The sequence below is a fragment of the Rattus norvegicus genome, chromosome 15, assembly GCF_021556685.1.
Source record: "Rattus norvegicus strain SHRSP/BbbUtx chromosome 15, alternate assembly SHRSP_T2T, whole genome shotgun sequence".
Taxonomy (NCBI): Eukaryota; Metazoa; Chordata; class Mammalia; order Rodentia; family Muridae; genus Rattus; species Rattus norvegicus.
The window spans coordinates 53,680,005-53,703,693 of record NC_141548.1 but is presented as its reverse complement, the minus strand read 5'-3'; the positions used below and the strand labels follow the sequence as shown (position 1 = coordinate 53,703,693).

The 23,689-nt window shown below is 38.5% G+C and overlaps 1 protein-coding gene across 11 annotated transcripts in view; it reads left to right on the top strand.

The window, feature by feature from the left end:
* Positions 1-1,139: 1,139 nt before the first annotated feature.
* Fndc3a (fibronectin type III domain containing 3a) overlaps positions 1,140-23,689 on the top strand; it is a 180,430-nt gene continuing 157,880 nt past the window's right edge. For 2 of the 11 annotated variants that reach the window (XM_087585799.1, XM_087585807.1), the window contains exon 1: positions 1,140-1,213. The gene's annotated coding sequence lies outside the window, so the exon portion shown is untranslated. 11 annotated transcript variants of the gene reach the window in all.

The following is a 23,689-nucleotide window of genomic DNA, read 5'->3' as shown; positions in this document are numbered from 1 at the left end:
GCCCTGCCTATGGCATGTAGATGGGCTTTAAACATACTTATAAAATAATGCAGGTTATTTTTAAGTTCTATTTTTCTTTTCTTTTTATTCTTTTTTTCTTTTTCTTTTTTTGTCTACCACTGAATTATGGAACCAGCATCTTGAGGGGGGTAGATGGTAGGAGTCTGCATTTTTACAAAGTTCACAAGAGCAATGCTTTGGAAAATACTAGCTTAGAGCTAACTTTGGAGACCACTAGTTTAGTCTCCAACTGAACAAGAGTTGGGCTGCAGTAAGGGGAAGCCACACAACTCCCCCACATTCACATATAAACTCTCCTATTGCAAAACAATGAGCAGTTACACTTCTGTTATTCCAAGATCAGCTTTCCAGTAATTTTATCTGGAACTGGGCCAAAGCTGGGAGTTAAGAAAATGAAACATTTCTCTCAGGGAAAGGACTTTAGCCCCCATCCCCCCGCCCCCAAAATCTCAAAATACCATTTGAAAGAATCACTGGCCTACTTGTTGACAGGAAGAAAAATAACCTCTCATTAGTTGGCCGTGGATACAAACATCGGATCAATCATTGCCTGCAGCCATAGAGAAAAGTCGAAGAAAGGGGGCTTTAAAAACACCACCACAGGAAAATAGAAATGGTTAAAGTGGATGTAGAGGCAGATGAACACAAGTCAAGTGAGAGGACTTTAAGAAAAGTAAGAACACTGCAAAAAGCAGCACCAAAGTGGGGATTTTATACACTCACGCACAGTTCTGCAATCCCATGGGACTTCGGTGTACGGTCTGGGTATCATATTTAACGATACTCAGTGATCCACGAAGAATTTCATTATCCATTTTTTTTCTAAGAACGTTAGAAATATGTTTATCTTCGAGAGATTTCTGTCAAATGAGAGAGAGAGAGAGAGAGAGAGAGAGAGAGAGAGAGAGAGAACGAGCGAGCTAGCTTAAAACGCAGCACAACTAATAAACTGAAATCCAAGTCAGACATGGAACCTGGTTTCATCAGTCACCAGTTTTGGATGTACAGGGTAGGACTCAGGTTCCCAAAGACGACCCTCTCCCTGAGGCTTCCGGTGAAACTGCAAAAGTAAGCAGTCCGGCCGGCCCTCAGGCGTTACTGCAGCGCCCCCCCCCCCCCCCCCCCCCATTGCTTGAGGCTTAAGGAAATTGCTGCCGCCACCACTTCGGTCGCCGCTGTGGTAGAAATCAAGGTAACGGGTTTCCACTAGATTTGGCTGGTCCGAGACCAATACATTAAGCTCTGCGTTTCTGAAAGACGTAAATCTGTTTTGTGGGTGCTATAAAATGCCGGGGCTCTAAACGTTTGGGAGTGGAAACGTCTGAGCCCACTTCGGTGCGCTTCCCTGTTTTGGGCTTGTCTCTAAAGGCACCTGCCGGCATTATAAGTTCTGGGGCTCTCCGAGAGGGGCTAACACGGTTCGTCTCAGAGGGTAGTGGGTGGGGGCGCTTTCTAAAATACATTTGGAATGGCGTGTGGGGCCCCGGAGACGTCAATCATCTGCATAGTTCCCAGGCTTCGAGAGAGCCGCTCCGGAGCTCGCTCGCCGCACACTTGCGGGCCCGTGAAGCCTGGCTCCCGGGCGGCGGGCGAGCGGGCGGGCGCGCGCGCGCGGGGGCTCCGGGTCCAGGCGGCCGGGGGCGCCGTCGGCGGGGCTCGCGCAGCCGCACTGGGCGCGCCGACTCCGGGCTCCTCCTCCCGGCTCCGTAGTAATCATGGCGGCGGCGGCATTCGCGGTCCCTCGGGTGAAACAGAAAGCGGGAGCTACGCGGAGAGGGAGTGAAGAGCGGGGCTGAGGCGGCAGCGCCGTCACTGCCGGGAAACATCTCTCCCCCACACCAGTCAGCGCCGCGGCGGCCGCGGGAGCCTGGGCCCACCTCCAACCTAGTGAGGGGACGAGCCGGAGCCTCGCAGAAGAGACGCCGGGGGATCCGCCTTCCTTCGCCTCGGGGCGGCGGGATTCGGAGGTGAGAGCCGGCGGGGGACGCCGGAGCCTGCGTCGGGGAGACCGTTAGGCTGGGGCTGCGGGCCGTGCCGCCTGAGGGCTGAGCCCGTCGGGGAGGGCGGGCGACGCCCCCACGCGAGGCCGCGCGGTCCGCGGGGCGGCGGGGCGGGCCCGGGACGCGGCGGGGACGTGCGCGGCACCTGCCGGGGCTCGGCCACCGCGGAGCGCTGCCCGCTCACCTGAGGGTTAAATCCTCGAAAACACGCCCTTCGGGTCTGCGCCCCGGCGGCCGCTGCCCGTGCCTGGCGGCTCCTCTCCCCAGGTAAGTCAACCACCTGTTAGGTGGGTGGCGAGGAGGAAGGGAGGCTGCGGTCCTCGCCCAGCCTAACAGCCTGCGTGGGGGAACTTTTGACACGACTCTGGAAAGGGCGGCGTGCGCTAGGTGAAGGAAAAGGAGCGAGTGATTTCGACGTCAGATCGCTAGCGCTGCTGCGTTTAATGAGTGTATAGGTAATCGTAGTTTTATTAAACTATCATCACCTTTCAAAAAAGCCTTGGGATATTCTCGTGTGTGTGTGTGTGTGTGTGTGTGTGTGTGTGTGTGTGTGTGTGTGTGTGTGTAGAGGAGAGAGAGAGAGAGAGAGAGAGAGAGAGAGAGAGAGAGAGAGATTGCTGAGGGTGCTAGGGATAGTGAGCTAGAGATTATTATTCTAGTGAGACTGTAAGTTCTTTTGGGCACCTTCTCGTCTGTCCATCTACTAACTGAGAATAGCAGGCTGACAGCTGATTTCCTCTTTTGTACTATATAATCTTCAAGTACTCACGGTAGACTTTAAAAAAAAAAAAAAAAACCAAGCCACATAAAGCTCTTGCTGCTTCCTATCGTGATCCGTTTCAGTTCTTGAAACCCAAGTTTGTGCATGTTTTTCTGTGTCATAAGAATCGAATAGCATCACCTCTCAGCCTTTTTGCTAAGATCAGTTTGTAAGAATGAAATAATAGTCGAAGCTTTTCTGTAATATTTTAATCACTGTGCTTTCCCCAGCATTAGTGCTATAACATATGCCAGTCAAAACCGAGCCATATGTCAGACAGAAGCAAATTGAGGTTTCTGGCTCATCTCCTGTGTTTAGATAAATATTTAGTTTGTGTGTATTTGCGGACTGTGTAATTCTTATCATCTCGGAAGTGTTGTTTAAGTCACCTAGGAATGCTCCAGAGAGGTGAGTCCCCTACCTTCTTAACATTTTCTTGTTTAAATTGATTTTTTTTCTCCTCAACTAATGAGATCAGTTACCCATGGAGACAGGTGGTGGACCTATTAGAAAGCAATGGTAAGGTCTTTTTAAACATGGTTTTTCTTATAAATATGGGAGTTTGTTTTTAAGATTTTAGTCCACATGTAATTCTTGCCACCACTAACAACATCCTTTAAAGGGGAGGAGAGAAGATGAGGTGATAGGGAAAAATCTTGTTTAGATTTTATGTTTAAAAATTTTAGCATTCTCATATTAAATTTCTCTGCGTTGTTTTGTCTTCATAGATCATCTCCCAGCATTCTCTGTATATTAAGTGGAACATTTTTATCTCAGGCTGCTTACCTTTAGCCACCTGTATGCGTTTGCCTTAACTCCTTCCTTTCCCCTTCTGTCTGAATCCTCATCACCAAATGGTCAGGGAAAAAAAAAAAAAAACCTCTTACTTAATTAACAACACTGGGTCAGTGAAGCCTGATTGTAAGGGGACTTTTCTTCTCCCAAATTAATGTTGTACATTAGAAAAAACAGATTTTTTTGGGTGGGGGGTCATGTATCATCGTATCATCACTTCCTCTCCATGTAATTGAGAGCTGATTTACCATACACTTAATGATTCCTTTTTACATTTCTATACTTTTATAAGTTATAATGCAAATGAAGAAAAATTTTTCTGGCTTCCATGTCTAGTGAGATGTAGGCTGAGAAATTCTGGAAAACACAGGGGAAAAAAATAAAGAATATTATAATGAATATTGTCTTTTAGCTTGACTTAGGTGAAAGACATTTATGATTTGTTCAGCCGTAGCTTAGACTCATGCAATATTTCTACTTATTTTGAAAATATATTTTGGCATATATATGTATGGCTTATTCATCTTATATTTTGCCTGTAGTGTTAAAATATCATTTGATGATATAAACAAAATAGGATTTTTAAAGCAAAACATTCTTAATGCATTTTTTCCATGAAAATGAGTTTTGATTATGTCTTGGTGCATGATATAAGGATGTGCATTTAGTTTATTAGCCTGGTATTGATAAGCAGTTAGTTGTTTTTTGTTGTTAAATGCAATCTCTAAAGCAAGAATTATTAAAATAAATTCTGAATGTTTTTAAAAAAAAGTCAGATTTAGAATTTTGTTCATTGAGTCCCAAAAGTTGATCATTTTGGTACAATAAATGTATATCAGTGTCAAGAGTGCCTTATTACAAAGAAATTGATGACCTGGAGAGATAAAGGGCACATTTTGTTCTTTTACATGCATTGTGAGTGTTTATCCTGTTAAGTACTCTAGTCTTTATTTCAGAGTATTATTCAGTGAGTTCTTTTTATGTCAGGATCCTTAACCTTCTCTCCAACTGGTTGGGTTTTGTTTGTCTTTAATGTATACTGTGTAAATTTGCCATGCAGCCTCTGGGTTTCTATTAAATTCTTTGTGAGTTTCATCTGATGTTCCCAATCCCTTATCAACCACTCCCAGGCCTTAGGCTACTTTTCTGCATAAAATAGCTGCTACAAGATAGTGAATGAGCTTGGGAGGAGATTACATAGACTCAGAGAGTGATGATCTTTTATTAAAGTAAGGGATACAAAAGCAGTGGGATGTGTTCCTTCAAGTAATTTACACATTATCTAAGAATTGTACACTAACAAAGGAGACTATTAACAAAAAACATCATATTATCTTTAAAGTGTGTGGCATCCACTGTGACTGAAAGCACTGTGAGGGAGGGCTACTTCAGTCTGGGCATTTGGAGGAAGTCCAACTTGAAATTTAGGAAGGGTTTTCAAAGTAAAACTCATTCCAAAAGAGAGTGACAGGCGGATTTGGAGGCAGTATGGAGAGGAATAGTTTGGGAGCGTCTAAAGACAAGTAATAGGAAAAAGAGATGATCAAGCAGAGGGTGGAGCTAGGCCTTATGAGGTATGAAGAGTCGTGTAGGAAGCCCTGGAGAACAAAGTTCTGCTTATCAGCAGGAACCTGTCTCTGGAAGTAATAAAGAACCACATGGCACTTTGTTTTGTGTCCACTGTTTTTAGTTAGCATACAAAATAGTAGATTTTGATATATTCTCATACATAAGCATCCCTGTGCTGGACTCATTTTCTTCCTCACTACCATCTTTGGACCTTCTTCCTTGCTAATTGTGGGTCCCCATTTCCCCCAGGTGCTTCTTTTGCTTTCATTGTGTGTAAGTGCACATGTATATGTGTGTGTATATATGTGTGTGTGGGGGGGTGGGTAAGTGCACATTTCTGTACATGAGAGAAAATGTGTCTTTCCTCTCCTGCTTCCAACCTCCCTCCCCTTAATACCCCTCCTAATCACACTCTACTTTTATGCCATACACATAAAAAAAATCTGTATTTGAGAGAAAATACAGTGTTCATCTTTCTTACTGTATTTTGTTTTGCTTAGCATTTTGATCTCTAGTTTCAGTTTTCTTAGTGATTTGATAGATTATATGTTTATATAACTTAGATAGGGGTAGACACCCTTTTTATAGATTGCTTGGTAATTTTGTCTCGAAAACTATTTGTAGTCTTTTTTGAATATTTTTGTTAGAGTTTAAAAATTTTTTTTTTAATTTTAAAAACCATGTCTGCAGACAAGAGTTAGCCATCTGACTAACTTGAGTCATGGCTAGCTAACTGTCCATATAGCATGAATTGTAAGTATTTTCCTCATGGTTGTTTGAAGTAGTGTTATATCTTTTTTGTGGTATATGAAAATAAAGAAAATATGCTAAAATAACTACTACTGTAATTATTATCTGTGCTTAAAGCTCCAGCAAGAGCCTAGTCTAGGTTTTGAACTAGGAAGAACTTGTCTTTGAGTTGGGCAGTAAAACAGCTCACGGTGGCTGGAATTAAAATTTGTATAAAGTTAAACTTACCAACTCTGCTGGGTTTATGGTTTTAAAAAATACAGTTGCCATTTTAGAAACCATGGTTAAGTTGCTGGAGGTCTGTAAGTGATGGCAGGGGACCAATAATCTGTTTTTTAAAGGTAGTCTAAGGTGAGTGCTAAACACTAGAAATCCTGCAGTAACTTTCATAGAATAATTGGTAATCAGATTGACAAACTAGACTCATTTGGAGAATGTTATACCATGTAGATTAGAGGGAGGACCCAGTAATTTCTAAAAAAATACTCTTTTGAAACTTCGCTTTTTGACACATCTCTTTGAAGTTTCTAAATTTGTAACATGTGCTTCTAAGACAGCAGTTTTCAAGCTGTGGCTTGCAACTCCTTTGGGGATGAAGGACCTTTCACAGGGGTCGATATCAGATATCCTGCATATCAGATATTTACATTATGATTTATATCAGCAAAATTGAAGTTATGAAGAAGCAATGAAAATACTTTTATGGTTGGGACTCAGCACATTATGCCATACTTACTGTATTAAAGGGTCACAGCCTTAGGACGGTTGAGAACCACTGGTTTAAGATACTTTTCTCTTTTTCCACTGTGTTTTTCCTATCATGACTAGGTGACCTGTGGTGCCAGAGATTATGGCTCAGTTGGTGAGGGCTGCTACATAGTTTGTGATATCAAGAGATTAAAATATTGATAGCATAAGAACATATTTTCTAAGCTTCAGGCATTATGAATAGGCTTCTGTGTGGTCAGTATTGGGTGTTGGAGAAAGTAGAAGGGACATTGACTAGAGAGAATCAGTACTGTTTCATCCCTTAAACTAAACCAAACATTAATCTTTTATAACTATAACTTTGCCTTCCTTTATAAATATTTTTGCTATCTTAAGTTTAAGGATACCATAAGCCTTTTGAATTAGGTTTTGTTTGACCTTTCTCAATTGCTACCTAATACATTTTGGCTTAACATTGTGCTTTAAGAAGAAATTAATAGCCAAGCATGATGGTGTGTGCCTTTAATCTCTGTATTCCAGAGGCAGAGGCAGAGGCAGAGGCAGAGGCAGAGGCAGAGGCAGAGGCAGAGGCAGAGGCAGAGGCAGAGGCAGAGGCAGAGGCAGAGGCAGAGGCAGAGGCAGAGGCAGAGGCAGAGGCAGAGGCCAGAGGCCAGAGGCCAGAGGCCAGAGGCCAGAGGCCAGAGGCCAGAGGCCAGAGGCCAGAGGCCAGAGGCCAGAGGCCAGAGGCCAGAGGGACATCTGGGTTAGAAGCCAGCCTGATCAACATTGTGAGTTCTAGGCTAGGCCAGCCAGAGCTTCACAGTTGAGACTCTGTCTTGGAAAAAGAAGACTGTGTGGGGCAATTTAATAATTGGACTCTGCTTTCCTGTCCTGCCATCTTCCCTGCTGAAGGAGGAGATAGGTGCCTTGGATGGTGCAGATCTTGGTTCCCCATTTACCACTCATTAGTGACCAGGATTTCATGGTTTGGTTTTCTCATTTTTAAAATTGAGAATATCTGCTTTGTTTTCATCACACACATGGTAAAGGGTTCAACAAGATGGTTGAAACATGAACATGTTAAGGTAACATGCATGTGCTTATATCAGTGTTCATTTGTGTGTACTAGAAGCTACTGAACAGATTGTTTTTCTAATATGACCAGAACTTTTGAGATCAAGTTTTACTCTGCAGAGTTCTACAGTCAGCCTTTTCAGGATGCATTCAGTATTCTAGAAAGTCATAACTGTTTTCTTTGCAAATAAAATAGGATATAAAAAATTTTCCACTCATTAATCTTTCAGATCAGTCCCTGCTACACTCTTCCTCTGTCCCTTTTAGCAAGGGAATGCTGATCTTCTGTTATACTGCCTCGCTGTTTTATCCATAGTGGGAAGAAAATGTATATATAAGACAAGTGAAGTACTTCTTCAGTAGAAGACAGTGTCTTTACAGTACTGAGAAACACATTTTAAGGTCACATTGGATTTCAGGGTTACTTTTAAAGCCCTGTATAAACTTGTTGGATATTTTACTTGGGAATGACTTCTTTCTTTCTTCTTCACTGGTTGGTGCTAGTTGGTAGAAATGCAAAGTGTAGTGTCTATTACGTCATCAACCTTGATAAGAAAGATAGGTACATTTGACAGATTATTGTATAAACTAGACTATAGCAGTGTTGAACAGTGTTTTTTTTCTTTCTTCTTCTTTAGAACTCACATCTTAATATATGTTTGTACATCTAGATTTATATTTTCAAAGTGACTTTCTCCTTCTCCAGTGAGGAATTAGTTTAATTTATTTAAGTGTGTGTAGTCGTCTTTAATAAACCCATGGCCACATAATGGGAGGGAGAGAATCTTCTTACTTGGCTGCAGATTCATAGCAGATGTTTCTTAAGTACACTGTACAGCACATTTAAAACTTTTCTTAAAGTGTAATTATAAATTGAGCACCCCAAACCCCAAATTCAGGATGCTCCAAAATGTGAAAGTTGTTACCACCACGATGCCACAGATGCAAAATCTTCACTTGATGTGGAGTGGTGGGTTACAGTTACTGTGTTGGTAAACTAAAAACACTGTAGAAACCCCAGGCCATGTATATAACGTACATATAAAAAACAAGTGAATCTTGTGTTTGGATCAAGTTCCCATTTCAAGAGTATGTGCTGGTGTGTGCAGGTACTATAAAGTTTGAAACACTCTTGACTGTAAGCATGTTGATGAATAGACATGGAACTTGTGTATCTGGGGCCTTGAAAGAGGTAGCTCGCGTACACACTGACTGCTTTGGTTGAAGGAGTAGTTATCTCTTGTTCTTCAAAATCAGTTTGTCTTCATATTTGCTTAAATAAAAGGAACTCATGGTGTCATTTTGTTTAAATTTTCAGAATTTGTTTTTTTTAAATATTGCCACTTAAATATGGTTTTATTCTTAAAGACTTGATTTTCCCCCATGTAGTATTTTTATTTATAATGTTTGTTGTATATATTATTTACATTTTATCATATGGTTTATTAAGTACCTTTCTGTTGCTTTGTATATTGTTATGCCCAAGTACATCTACTACTTCAGAGCAGTATTTTTAAAGAAAATGTCGTAGTATAACAATACTTCATTTATATATCTGTTATTTGAAAATGTCATAGTATAGCAATACTTCATTTATATATCTGTTATTTGAAAATGTCGTAGTATAGCAATACTTCATTTATATATCTGTTATTTGAAACTTTGACGATTAGTTCATGTTGTTGGGCAGCAGTTCTCAGCTTGTGGTTGCAACCCCTTTGTTGTTGAAGGACTCTTTCACAGGGGCCACATATCACTTATCTTGCATATCAGATACTAGTATTATAATTCATAACAGTAGAAAAATTAAGTTATGAAGTCACAACAAAAATAATGTTATGTTTGGGGTTCCCCACAACATAAGGAACTGTACATTAAAGGGTCTCAGCATTAGGAAGGTTGAGAGCCACTGCCCTAGGGTAAAGAGTAAGAACTGCTATATCCTTTTTTTTTTTTTTTTTTTTTTTGGTTCTTTTTTTTTCGGAGCTGGGGACCGAACCCAGGGCCTTGCGCTTCCTAGGTAAGCGCTCTACCGCTGAGCTAAATCCCCAGCCCCTGCTATATCCTTCTTGACCCACTTTATAGGTTGCATTCAGACTAATACTTCAAGTAATGAGTTTATTGGAATAACTCCTCAATTTAAAGATATATCAAACTTTCTCTTGGCTTAACAATAACCTCCTTTCTCTGCAAATCCATATTCTGTTGATACCATTGGCAACCCCATTGTGTCTCATCACTTTCCAGCTTTGTAGCATGAGGTAAGTGGTGTAACAGACTATTGGTTGTCTTTACTGGGTATATAGAAACATGCCACTTTATCGCACTGACCCCTCATTCATCCATGTACAGTGGAATAATATCTATCCTTTAGAATAAGTGTTTCAAAAAGGATTAAAAGGCAGAACTTATTTCTTGTGAATGGAAATGAATGTCATAATATATTTATATCTGCAATTTTGACAGATGTGTTAGTTATTGTCATCCAGGTTTCCTGTTCTTATTTTCACTATTAATTTATCTCTCATTTGTTAAAGAATTACAGTGTCTCCAATGCCTGCAATATAAATGTTATAAAATGAATGTTATACTTCCTTCTCTTTGGGTTCATAGACTAGGATGAGCAATAAAGTCATGTAAATAAATAATTAAATAAAGTACCTCTTCTTTTACCTCTTTTTACTTGTGTGATTCTTTCTGGTTTTTGGCTCTGAGTAGCTCTGTTTCCTGTAGAGTGTTGTGATTATGTAAATTGTCTTGTGTGTATGTGGTTGTGTGTGTATATTATATGTTTTTGTATATTAGGTTTTCTAACTATTGGACTGTGAACAGCACTGCTACTACTGACAGTTTTGAACAGAAGGAGCAGAGAATCAGTATATCAGGCGTTGTTTGTGGCAAGGAGTCTGCATACCTACTGAAGCCAAGCTACAGCAGGAGCAGAAAGTAGCCACAGCTATATTACACAAAAATGAGTGTGGGTCTCTTCTGATTCAGCTTTATTTATGGAATAGGCAGCAGGCCAGTTTTGACATCTAAACCTTAAGTTTGCTGACCCTCTGAGTGCTTCAAACTTTGTTCTTGACTAGTACAAAGTTACTAGTGAATAGTAATTAATAAGTGCTTTTTCTATCTTGGGTATTGTTCCAAACTTTACACATAGCTGCTTATTTAGTTCTCAAACCATCTGAGTTGGACATCATTGCCACCATTTTTAAAATAAGGTAACTAGTATGCACAAGACCATAGAGCTGTTTATGATGATAAGGACTTTGAGTCTGGTTGATGCTGGAACCTGGGCTTTTTGTTAATACCAGTTCTAATACATTGCATCCCAGGAATGTAATGAGTCAGTCTTAGGAGACATAGTGATATAATTTACTATATAGGTTTAAGGAACAACTATACTTATCTCTTTGGTACTAAAAATGTTACTATGCTGAATTTCAGGTATATAATGATTAACTGCTAGAAAATATTAATAATATACTGTATTTATGGATTTTAGGGGCAACTATAATTATCTCTTTGGTGCTAAAATTTGTTTTCTTAAATTCAGTTACCCATCCTAATAACTCACCATCAACAAGGACTAGCATAAAAATATTCTAGCAGGAACTTACATTGAATGTCATAGTGAAATGCTAAAAGCATTTCTATTAAAAGATAACATTATTAACATTGGTCTAGAACTCTGATACATTAAGAAACAGGAAAAATAACTTGCAATAGGAGAATAGTACTATTATTATTTATAACTGATATGATTGCAAACTTAGAAAATACAAAATAGGGTTGGGGTGTGATTTAGCTTTAGAACACTTAACTATATAGCTGATGTCATGAGCTCTGGTTGATGATTCCTGGTAGCCCCATCACCATTGCCGCCACCCTGACCACAACAACGACAAAACAGAATTAGAAGAGAAGTGGTAAGGCTTGACATCCTTTTCTTAAACATAGTGGTTGAAAGTATCTAGTTCCATCCCTCCCCCACATCCCCCCTGTCTGTCTGTCTGTCTCGCGCTCGCGCTCGCGCGCTCTCTCTCTCTCTCTCTCTCTCTCTCTCTCTCACACACCCACACACACACACACACACACACACACACACACACACACACACACCCCATGATAGAAAACAGAAAATGACTTAAAGGGTTTCAGTAAATATCTGGCTATGAGGTTAACTTACAAGTATTTTTCTGTACCAGCAGTGACTGACTTTTGAAGTAGTTAAGAAAAAGCAGTTGTCAGTTATAAAATATTTTAAAAAATTATAAAATGTATAACTAAATGAAGAAAATATGAATAGCTGGAGGAATATTTCTGAAATTGGTAACTCACTAATTACTACGAAGTAGCAGTTCTTACCATATTAGTTTATAAAATCATTGTTTTAATTAGAAATTTAATGGGATTTTAAAATGCAACTTGCAAAATTGAAGGTTGAGGATGGAGGAAGTCATAGGGGCACATAGCCAAATCCATTTCAGAAATAAATACAAGGGAAACTAACTTATCAAAAGCAAAAATCAAAGCATTGTATTCTTTTAAGATTTATTTGTTTTGTGTGTATGAGTGTTTTGTCTGCATGTGTGTATGTGTTCAGTGTCTGCAGAATCTGTGAGAAGGCAAGAGACCCCTGGGAACTGGAGTCATAAGCTGCCATGCGGGTACTGGGGCTTGACTCCAGATCTTCAAAAGCAGTGAGTGATATTAACCACTGAGCAGCAGTTTAGCCCCCAAAAGTTTAACTTAAATAGTAAGAATCTGGTGTGGAGATAAGCATAATTATCAAAGAGACAATAAAATTCAAGAGATAGAGGGTACTAATGAGTAATGGAAAAGTTAGTTTTTAATAGTATAGGGAAGTCTTCCACCCAATTGGGTACTCTGAAAATTTAAGTTTCAAATGAACTAAATATCCAAAAGAAAAAAAAAAAGACTAAATGTCAAAAATCTTTGAGGTGGTTTTTAAAAAAGCCTTGAGATGAAAACAGACTACCAAGCTTTGGTATCATTGTAAAAAGGCAATTAAGAGACTAGAATACAGTGTTCACCAGGTAACAGAAAAAACACTGAAGCAAGCTTCATAAGTTTGTCTACAATTATTCTAACAAGCATAGCTTAGTAGAAAATGGGAAAAAGTATGACAAAAATAAATGCACAGAAATAAAAATGTGGAGATCTTGAGGCTGGAGAAATGGTTCTGTGGTTAAAAGCACTTGTTGCTCTTTTAGAGGACCTGGGTTCAGTTTCCAGCCATATCATGGTGGTTCATAACCACCCATAGCTCCAGTTCCAGGGGGTAGAATATCTTCTGATCAGTGTGAGCATCATCATGTATATGGTGCGTGCATATATATATGCATATATATATGCATCCAAAACAGAGATCTTATAAAAGCTTTGAGGGGACAGCCACAGGAGTATTTTGAGAAATTTAGCTTAAAACCTCACTGAGAGATGACTTAAAAAACTTTGAGATAAAACTAGCAAATTTTGGGGGAATTTTAATATTGTCAAACTAGAAAGCAGGCACTCAAGAATTATTAAACAGAATATAGGTTTTTTTTTTCCTAAGAAAGTTTGGCAGTTTCTACTCTAACCAACACACTTCTGAATCATACCAATAATATAGAAATATTTTCATAGATTCCTAGAGAATGTTGATTCTACATGGTTCTGACTGCAGAGGAAGACATACATAAATGAAAACTACAAGTGTGCTAGATGTGTTGGCACACTTCAATCCCAGGCTCATGAAGTAGAGGAGGGGGTCTTTGTGAGTTCAAGGCCAGCCACTGTTACATAAGGAGACCTTGCCTAGAAAAGAAAAAAAGAAAATAAAAAGAGAAAATAAAATAAAATATTGAGGCTGGAGAGATGGCTCAGCAGTTACACATGTAACTTGTAGAGACCCAAGTTCCCAGCACTCATGTCAGGTGGTTCACAGCTACCTTGAACTCCAGCTCCAGGAGATCCAGTGCCCTTTTTGACTTCTGTGGGTATTGCACTCACAAGCACTGTGTGTGTGTGTGTGTGTGTGTGTGTGTGTGTGTGTGTGTGTGTGTCACTTGTTACTAAGCCTGCCTACTCATAGCAATCTTTTATATAGTAAGTTGAAGGAGAGAGAGACTGACACACAAACTCTCATGAATACACATACCTGGCACCTGTGGGCACACATACATTTTATAATAAATTACAGGTTATTGAAGACTAAGACTCAAAATCAAAATGTCAAAGGAAGTAACAATTTCAATACAATGGTGTGTCTGAGATGCAGTTAAACATTCAAAGAAGTAAGAATTTATCCTAGAGATCCTTAACTTTTATAAGTTAACTGATATCCAAAATAATATGTTTTTATTTGTGTGTGTGTATCTGATGTATGCATGTGTTTATATGCCAGTACATGTGCAGAGGCCAGAGGAAAATTCTCTGTTCTGCTTTACTCCTTTGAAACACAATTTCTCATTGAATCTGGGACTAGACTGGGTAGCCAGAAGCCAGATGACAGGCCAGCAAGTCCACAGTCCTCCTATTTATGCCTTCCCCCTTTATTTTTTTAGATGTCTTCTGTAGCTATGGTTGAGCACAGTGTTTGTTTAGGCAGTGCACAGCTCCAGGATCCATCCCTACACAAATTATAATTGTGAATGTTTTTGATCTTTCATATCATATGAAAAAGCTCCTCCAGAGCTCCTCCTGGGGATCAGATCAAGGGTCTCAGTGAGGTAAGGTGAGTGCTGTACCACCGAGCTAGCCCCGGAACCCTAAAGACAGTCGGTGTTAGAACTTGCGAGAGAAATCACTGTGTGTAAAGAGTAAAGACAAGATTTTTTAATAAACAGGATAGAGAAAAATGATGTGCTTATGGAAAATACCTTTTAGTCCAGGACTAGTTAGAGGTTTACAACAGAATTTGGAAAGCACTGCATTAAGTTACTGTGTTCTACTAAAGACTCTGTTCTGTTTCACAGAACATCAAAGCAGGATTTTCTTGTGATAAAATTTATTCTTTGCAAGTAATTGGTGAGGCTAACTGTGTTAAGTGTGCAAAGTTACTGCAGCTCTGCAGCTTCTGAGATATGCAAGCCATGGTGCTGTGAGTGGGACTGCTAAGTTCTTAATGTGGTCAGAGGAGTCAGGTAGCACATGGTCTGGAACTTGAAATTCTACAAGACCAAAGTGAATGAGCTATCACATAAAAAGTAATAACCTTTACAGAGGCCAATAAAATATCTGTAAATGAGAACAGAGTTAACCCAGGTATAATATCTTTTGACTTTAGAAGTACCTCAGATGTCCTGCATACACCAGACACTAAGGATCTAAGGATTTAAGGCAATACTACTTAGTTGTTGTTAAGTGGCCAAATTCAGTCTGCTACTAGATTGGGCTTGCTTTCACTTCTGCAGCTTGTATCTTGTATCCCATAGTTTCTTTTGTTGTTTGTTTGGATTTTTTTTTTTTTTTTGAGTCTCACAGGCTAGCCAGGAGTTTGCTGCTGTGTAGGTTAGGATGGCCTCCATCTTATAGTGGTCTTACTGATTCTGCCTCCTGAGTTCTGGGATTACAGTATATGCCATGCCCAGCTTACATTGCCCAGAGTGTATCTATCATGGTTTTTTTTTTTTCTTTTTTTGTGTGTGTGTGTGTGTGTGTGCACTCGCGCATCTATGTGTGTATATGAATCCCAGATTTCATTATAGTGTGGTTTTGCTGTGGGGGAGTGGGGACTGACTCTGTTTCCTGAATGCATAATTAAATGCTGTCATTGAATCCGACTAAGAAAAGTAGTAATAGTGGCTTTCAACACCACCTCCAAACTTCTGTTCCTTTGCGGATGAGGCCCACCCATCCTACATGTTGTACCCATTTTTCCTTTCTAGTAGACAAGGAAGTGGAGCTGAATGTGGTAAATATGTCATAAGAAATGTTTAGATTATTAGTTAATAATATATGTAATAATAGTGAATGTAGTTTAAAATAAAAAATTTTAAACTTAAAAACCTTGACCAATTAAAGGTACTCCCCCTGCCCCAGACCAATTAAAGTGAGAACTAAGGACAGCTCTCAGGTTCCCTACTTTTCATCCCTATGGTTTGTACTTATTCTGCCTGTTTCATGCAGCCAACTGTCTTAGAATCCTGAGATAGAGGTCCCACGTAACCCCAGCTTAAGGGTGACACATTTGAACAAACTCATTCTGGAGGTTCCTAGTAACTTCAAGTCTTATACTGAAATAAAAACTAAGGAATTGTGTCATTTACTCAAAGTAAGTCAATAGCTTCAGTTTTTCTTTTAGGTAAGGGCATATCAAGAACATGCCAAATTTTCAAGTCTGGAGTATACTTTAAAAAATAATCATAATTTTAAAGGGTAGCCTGTTGCTTGCAACCTAACTAAGACCCTTAGGGATCAGGGTAAGAAGGTGCAAAGTCAAGGACACAGACTCTGGGAATTGGGCAAGTGGCAAAACTAAACTCGTTTATTAGAGGAACTGGGCAAACCTTTATACACCCCTCCTAGCATCTCATTGGCTCTCAAGTGGCCAGATATGACACTGTCTTTTTCTCAATGGCTCACTCCATTCCCTGGTCCCAACATTAACGGTCTCTAACTGTCCTATCTAGGTTGGCTCAGGGAGGAAGTATCAGCAGCACATATGCCAGCATTGTGACTGGGCCTGTTCCTCCTACAATAGCCATTTTGTCCTAGCACATCTGTTTACCATTCTATTGGCTATTGGACACAATGAAAAGAGTCACAAATGTAGGTCCCTTGACAATATAAAGTAAAAAGGGTTGGATTTGCTCTTTGTCTTGAAACAACTAAAAATTAGACAAAAGGCCTGTAACAGTATCACTTGAGACATTAGACATCAGACAAAAGAAGCAAAATAAAATAAGCCTGTGATTGCTTGAGGACTTGCCAGGTACAATATAGGCAGGGCAACTTGAGTCTGTTCTGGAGACTCTGATTTGAGATTAAATTGCAATCAAGGAAGCCTATGGAGATTATAATATACCTGTCAAAGAGCCTAAAATCTAGGAAGTCTATGGAGATTATAATAATCTAGGAAGCCTATGGAGATTGTAATAATCTATCAAGCCTATGGAGATTATAATAATCTAGGAAGCCTATGGAGATTATAATAATCTAGGAAGCCTATGGAGATTGTAATAATCTAGGAAGCCTATGGAGATTATAATAATCTAGGAAGCCTATGGAGATTATAATAATCTAGGAAGCTTATGGAGATTATAATAATCTAGGAAGCCTATGGAGATTATAATAATCTAGGAAGTTTATGGAGATTATAATAATCTAGGAAGCCTATGGAGATTTTAATAATCTAGGAAGCCTATGGAGATTATAATAATCTAGGAAGCCTATGGAGATTATAATAATCTAGGAAGCCTATGGAGATTGTAATAATCTAGGAAGCCTATGGAGATTGTAATAATCTAGGAAGCCTATGGAGATTATAATAATCTAGGAAGCCTATGGAGATTGTAATAATCTAGGAAGCCTATGGAGATTGTAATAATCTAGGAAGCCTATGGAGATTTTAATAATCTAGGAAGCCTATGGAGATTGTAATAATCTAGGAAGCCTATGGAGATTGTAGTAATCTAGGAAGCCTATGGAGATTGTAATAATCTAGGAAGCCTATGGAGATTTTAATTAGGAAGCCTATGGAGATTTTAAAAATCTAGGAAGCCTATGGAGATTGTAATAATCTAGGAAGCCTATGGAGATTGTAATAATCTAGGAAGCCTATGGAGATTGTAGTAATCTAGGAAGCCTATGGAGATTGTAATAATCTAGGAAGCCTATGGAGATTTTAATAATCTAGGAAGCCTATGGAGATTGTAATAATCTAGGAAGCCTATGGAGATTGTAATAATCTAGGAAGCCTATGGAGATTGTAATAATCTAGGAAGCCTATGGAGATTGTAATAATCTAGGAAGCCTATGGAGATTGTAATAATCTAGGAAGCCTATGGAGATTGTAATAATCTAGGAAGCCTATGGAGATTATAATAATCTAGGAAGCCTATGGAGATTGTAATAATCTAGGAAGCCTATGGAGATTGTAATAATCTAGGAAGCCTATGGAGATTTTAATAATCTAGGAAGCCTATGGAGATTGTAATAATCTAGGAAGCCTATGGAGATTGTAGTAATCTAGGAAGCCTATGGAGATTGTAATAATCTAGGAAGCCTATGGAGATTTTAATAAACTAGGAAGCCTATGGAGATTTTAAAAATCTAGGAAGCCTATGGAGATTGTAATAATCTAGGAAGCCTATGGAGATTGTAATAATCTAGGAAGCCTATGGAGATTATAATAATCTAGGAAGCCTATGGAGATTGTAATAATCTAGGAAGCCTATGGAGATTTTAATAATCTAGGAAGCCTATGGAGATTGTAATAATCTAGGAAGCCTATGGAGATTGTAATAATCTAGGAAGCCTATGGAGATTGTAATAATCTAGGAAGCCTATGGAGATTGTAATAATCTAGGAAGCCTATGGAGATTGTAATAATCTAGGAAGCCTATGGAGATTGTAATAATCTAGGAAGCCTATGGAGATTATAATAATCTAGGAAGCCTATGGAGATTATAATAATCTAGGAAGCGTATGGAGATTTTATTAATCTAGGAAGCCTATGGAGATTGTAATAATCTAGGAAGCCTATGGAGATTGTAATAATCTAGGAAGCCTATGGAGATTATAATAATCTAGGAAGCCTATGGAGATTGTAATAATCTAGGAAGCCTATGGAGATTGTAATAATCTAGGAAGCCTATGGAGATTTTAATAATCTAGGAAGCCTATGGAGATTGTAATAATCTAGGAAGCCTATGGAGATTGTAATAATCTAGGAAGCCTATGGAGATTGTAATAATCTAGGAAGCCTATGGAGATTGTAATAATCTAGGAAGCCTATGGAGATTGTAATAATCTAGGAAGCCTATGGAGATTATAATAATCTAGGAAGCCTATGGAGATTATAATAATCTAGGAAGCGTATGGAGATTTTATTAATCTAGGAAGCCTATGGAGATTTTATTAATCTAGGAAGCCTATGGAGATTATAATAATCTAGGAAGCCTATGGAGATTGTAATAATCTAGGAAGCCTATGGAGATTGTAATAATCTAGGAAGCCTATGGAGATTATAATAATCTAGGAAGCCTATGGAGATTTTAATAATCTAGGAAGCCTATGGAGATTATAATAATCTAGGAAGCCTATGGAGATTTTAATAATCTAGGAAGCCTATGGAGATTGTAATAATCTAGGAAGCCTATGGAGATTTTAATAATCTAGGAAGCCTATGGAGATTGTAATAATCTAGGAAGCCTATGGAGATTTTAATAATCTAGGAAGCCTATGGAGATTGTAATAATCTAGGAAGCCTATGGAGATTGTAATAATCTAGGAATCCTATGGAGATTGTAATAATCTAGGAAGCCTATGGAGATTATAATAATCTAGGAAGCCTATGGAGATTGTAATAATCTAGGAAGCCTATGGAGATTGTAATAATCTAGGAATCCTATGGAGATTATAATAATCTAGGAAGCCTATGGAGATTGTAATAATCTAGGAAGCCTATGGAGATTGTAATAATCTAGGAAGCCTATGGAGATTGTAATAATCTAGGAAGCCTATGGAGATTGTAATAATCTAGGAAGCCTATGGAGATTTTAATAATCTAGGAAGCCTATGGAGATTATAATAATCTAGGAAGCCTATGGAGATTGTAATAATCTAGGAAGCCTATGGAGATTGTAATAATCTAGGAAGCCTATGGAGATTATAATAGTCTAGGAAGCCTATGGAGATTTTAATAATCTAGGAAGCCTATGGAGATTATAATAGTCTAGGAAGCCTATGGAGATTTTAATAATCTAGGAAGCCTATGGAGATTATAATAGTCTAGGAAGCCTATGGAGATTTTAATAATCTAGGAAGCCTATGGAGATTATAATAGTCTAGGAAGCCTATGGAGATTTTAATAATCTAGGAAGCCTATGGAGATTATAATAGTCTAGGAAGCCTATGGAGATTTTAATAATCTAGGAAGCCTATGGAGATTATAATAGTCTAGGAAGCCTATGGAGATTATAATAGTCTAGGAAGCCTATGGAGATTTTAATAATCTAGGAAGCCTATGGAGATTATAATAGTCTAGGAAGCCTATGGAGATTTTAATAATCTAGGAAGCCTATGGAGATTATAATAGTCTAGGAAGCCTATGGAGATTTTAATAATCTAGGAAGCCTATGGAGATTGTAATAATCTAGGAAGCCTATGGAGATTATAATAGTCTAGGAAGCCTATGGAGATTATAATAATCTAGGAAGCCTATGGAGATTTTAATAATCTAGGAAGCCTATGGAGATTGTAATAATCTAGGAAGCCTATGGAGATTTTAATAATCTAGGAAGCCTATGGAGATTGTAATAATCTAGGAAGCCTATGGAGATTTTAATAATCTAGGAAGCCTATGGAGATTGTAATAATCTAGGAAGCCTATGGAGATTGTAATAATCTAGGAATCCTATGGAGATTGTAATAATCTAGGAAGCCTATGGAGATTGTAATAATCTAGGAAGCCTATGGAGATTGTAATAATCTAGGAAGCCTATGGAGATTGTAATAATCTAGGAATCCTATGGAGATTGTAATAATCTAGGAAGCCTATGGAGATTGTAATAGTCTAGGAAGCCTATGGAGATTGTAATAATCTAGGAAGCCTATGGAGATTTTAATAATCTAGGAAGCCTATGGAGATTGTAATAATCTAGGAAGCCTATGGAGATTTTAATAATCTAGGAAGCCTATGGAGATTATAATAATCTAGGAAGCCTATGGAGATTGTAATAATCTAGGAAGCCTATGGAGATTGTAATAATCTAGGAATCCTATGGAGATTGTAATAATCTAGGAAGCCTATGGAGATTATAATAATCTAGGAAGCCTATGGAGATTGTAATAATCTAGGAAGCCTATGGAGATTGTAATAATCTAGGAATCCTATGGAGATTATAATAATCTAGGAAGCCTATGGAGATTGTAATAATCTAGGAAGCCTATGGAGATTGTAATAATCTAGGAAGCCTATGGAGATTGTAATAATCTAGGAAGCCTATGGAGATTGTAATAATCTAGGAAGCCTATGGAGATTTTAATAATCTAGGAAGCCTATGGAGATTATAATAATCTAGGAAGCCTATGGAGATTGTAATAATCTAGGAAGCCTATGGAGATTGTAATAATCTAGGAAGCCTATGGAGATTATAATAGTCTAGGAAGCCTATGGAGATTTTAATAATCTAGGAAGCCTATGGAGATTATAATAGTCTAGGAAGCCTATGGAGATTTTAATAATCTAGGAAGCCTATGGAGATTATAATAGTCTAGGAAGCCTATGGAGATTTTAATAATCTAGGAAGCCTATGGAGATTATAATAGTCTAGGAAGCCTATGGAGATTTTAATAATCTAGGAAGCCTATGGAGATTATAATAGTCTAGGAAGCCTATGGAGATTATAATAGTCTAGGAAGCCTATGGAGATTTTAATAATCTAGGAAGCCTATGGAGATTATAATAGTCTAGGAAGCCTATGGAGATTTTAATAATCTAGGAAGCCTATGGAGATTATAATAGTCTAGGAAGCCTATGGAGATTTTAATAATCTAGGAAGCCTATGGAGATTATAATAATCTAGGAAGCCTATGGAGATTTTAATAATCTAGGAAGCCTATGGAGATTATAATAATCTAGGAAGCCTATGGAGATTTTAATAATCTAGGAAGCCTATGGAGATTGTAATAATCTAGGAAGCCTATGGAGATTGTAATAATCTAGGAAGCCTATGGAGATTGTAATAATCTAGGAAGCCTATGGAGATTTTAATAATCTAGGAAGCCTATGGAGATTGTAATAATCTAGGAAGCCTATGGAGATTGTAATAATCTAGGAATCCTATGGAGATTGTAATAATCTAGGAAGCCTTTGGAGATTGTAATAATCTAGGAAGCCTATGGAGATTGTAATAATCTAGGAAGCCTATGGAGATTGTAATAATCTAGGAATCCTATGGAGATTGTAATAATCTAGGAAGCCTATGGAGATTGTAATAATCTAGGAAGCCTATGGAGATTGTAATAATCTAGGAAGCCTATGGAGATTGTAATAATCTAGGAAGCCTATGGAGATTTTAATAATCTAGGAAGCCTATGGAGATTATAATAATCTAGGAAGCCTATGGAGATTGTAATAATCTAGGAAGCCTATGGAGATTGTAATAGTCTAGGAAGCCTATGGAGATTATAATATACCTGTCAAAGAGCTAAGATGGAAGACACACTTCAGAAATCGGGACGTGTGTCTTTTAAAGTCGGCCAGGGAGTAATCAATGGGCACATTTCCCTGTGTCCAGAAAGCAGACACCTAAGATGATCTTTCCCAGTAATACCTAAGCTCTCGCAGGGCCGGATAAAGCAACTGCCCGAAGAAGGCAGTTGGCTCTTGGGGACTGAAAGCAAATCTGGACCTGAATAAGCAGTCCTATTCTGTAGTTGTGGGTATTCTGGAGCTCACTGTGTGTGTCAGGTAGCTGAAACTCATGGCAGTCTCCCTTTGTTAGCCTCTCAACTCCTGAGATTATGTCATCTATTATGCTTGGCCATGTGGGTTGTAAAGGACGAGATGCACTACCAAGTGGCAGAGACTTATTGTTAGGGCTCTGACACTACTAGAAGGGATGGGCCACCTTGTCAGGCTATGTGCGTGGGTGATTCTAGTAGGTTTGGAAAACAGAGCATTAGACCAAAGGTCATTATGCCTTTAGACCTTATGGTATTTGTACTGCTAGATTTTAGAATTACATTTTTCTTTCCCCCTTGGGGACCCTCTAACCAATATGTACCCCATTATTATATTTTGTAAGCACACAATTTAAAGGGGTTTACAAGTTCAAAAAAAAAAAAGGAATTATGTTGGAATAAGTTGTTTCTTCCAATGATTGATGTAGGTGATGTTAATATGAAATTTTGAGTTTTAGAATTGATGCGAAAACAAATTAAGACTTTTGGGGACCATTGGGACAGAATGAAAAAGACACGAATTTGGGGAAGAGGTAATGGCAGTGTTAAGTTTTGAATGTGTGTCTCCAAAATTCTTATTTGAATGTCTTACCCTCAGTGTGATGATGTCAGGAGGCAGGGCTTTGGGAAGATAATGAGACCTAAGATGAGGTCATAAAGGTGGAGCTCCCATGATGAAATTAATGTTCTTATAAGAGAGGCATAGGAACTTCCTCTTCCTCATAGAGAAAACATGAAGATTAGCCATTTGAAAGAGGAAGAAGCAGGTCCTCAAAGAGCCAGATAGCTAGCACATCATCTGACTTTGTAGCCTCCAAAACTGTGAGCAGTGTCATAGAGTTACCCAGTGTGTTGCGTTTTGTTGTAGTTGCCTCACTGTGACAGTTTTTTGCAGTTTTTAAACTGTTCTGAAAGTTGTCAGTTTCAGGGTAGAGTCCTCTGATGTGCAAACATTTATGTTTGATGTACTGCCATGTCTGTTTGCTTTTGCCATGTATGTACATATAGAAACCTAGTGTCATAAACCTTTCCTGCTTATTTTTTGTCTAAGATTTATATAGCTTTTATTTTTATATTTAAATCTTTAACCTAGTAAGTTTTGTATGTGCTATAAGAGTCCAAATTCACTCTGTGTGTGGATATCTCAGTTTCATGACCTTGTTGTTGAAGAAAATATCCTTTCCCATTTTGTAGTCTTAGCACTCACAGAGATTGTTTGACAGTATGTTAGAGTATCTCTGAGGTCTATAGTTATCTAGTTGTCTTCTACTATATCAGCACTGTATGTGTTATTAGTACATGGCTCTTTAATATGTTTAGAGAGCAGGAGGCATGAACCCTGCATCTCTCTTCTCCTTCAGAGTTGTTCTGG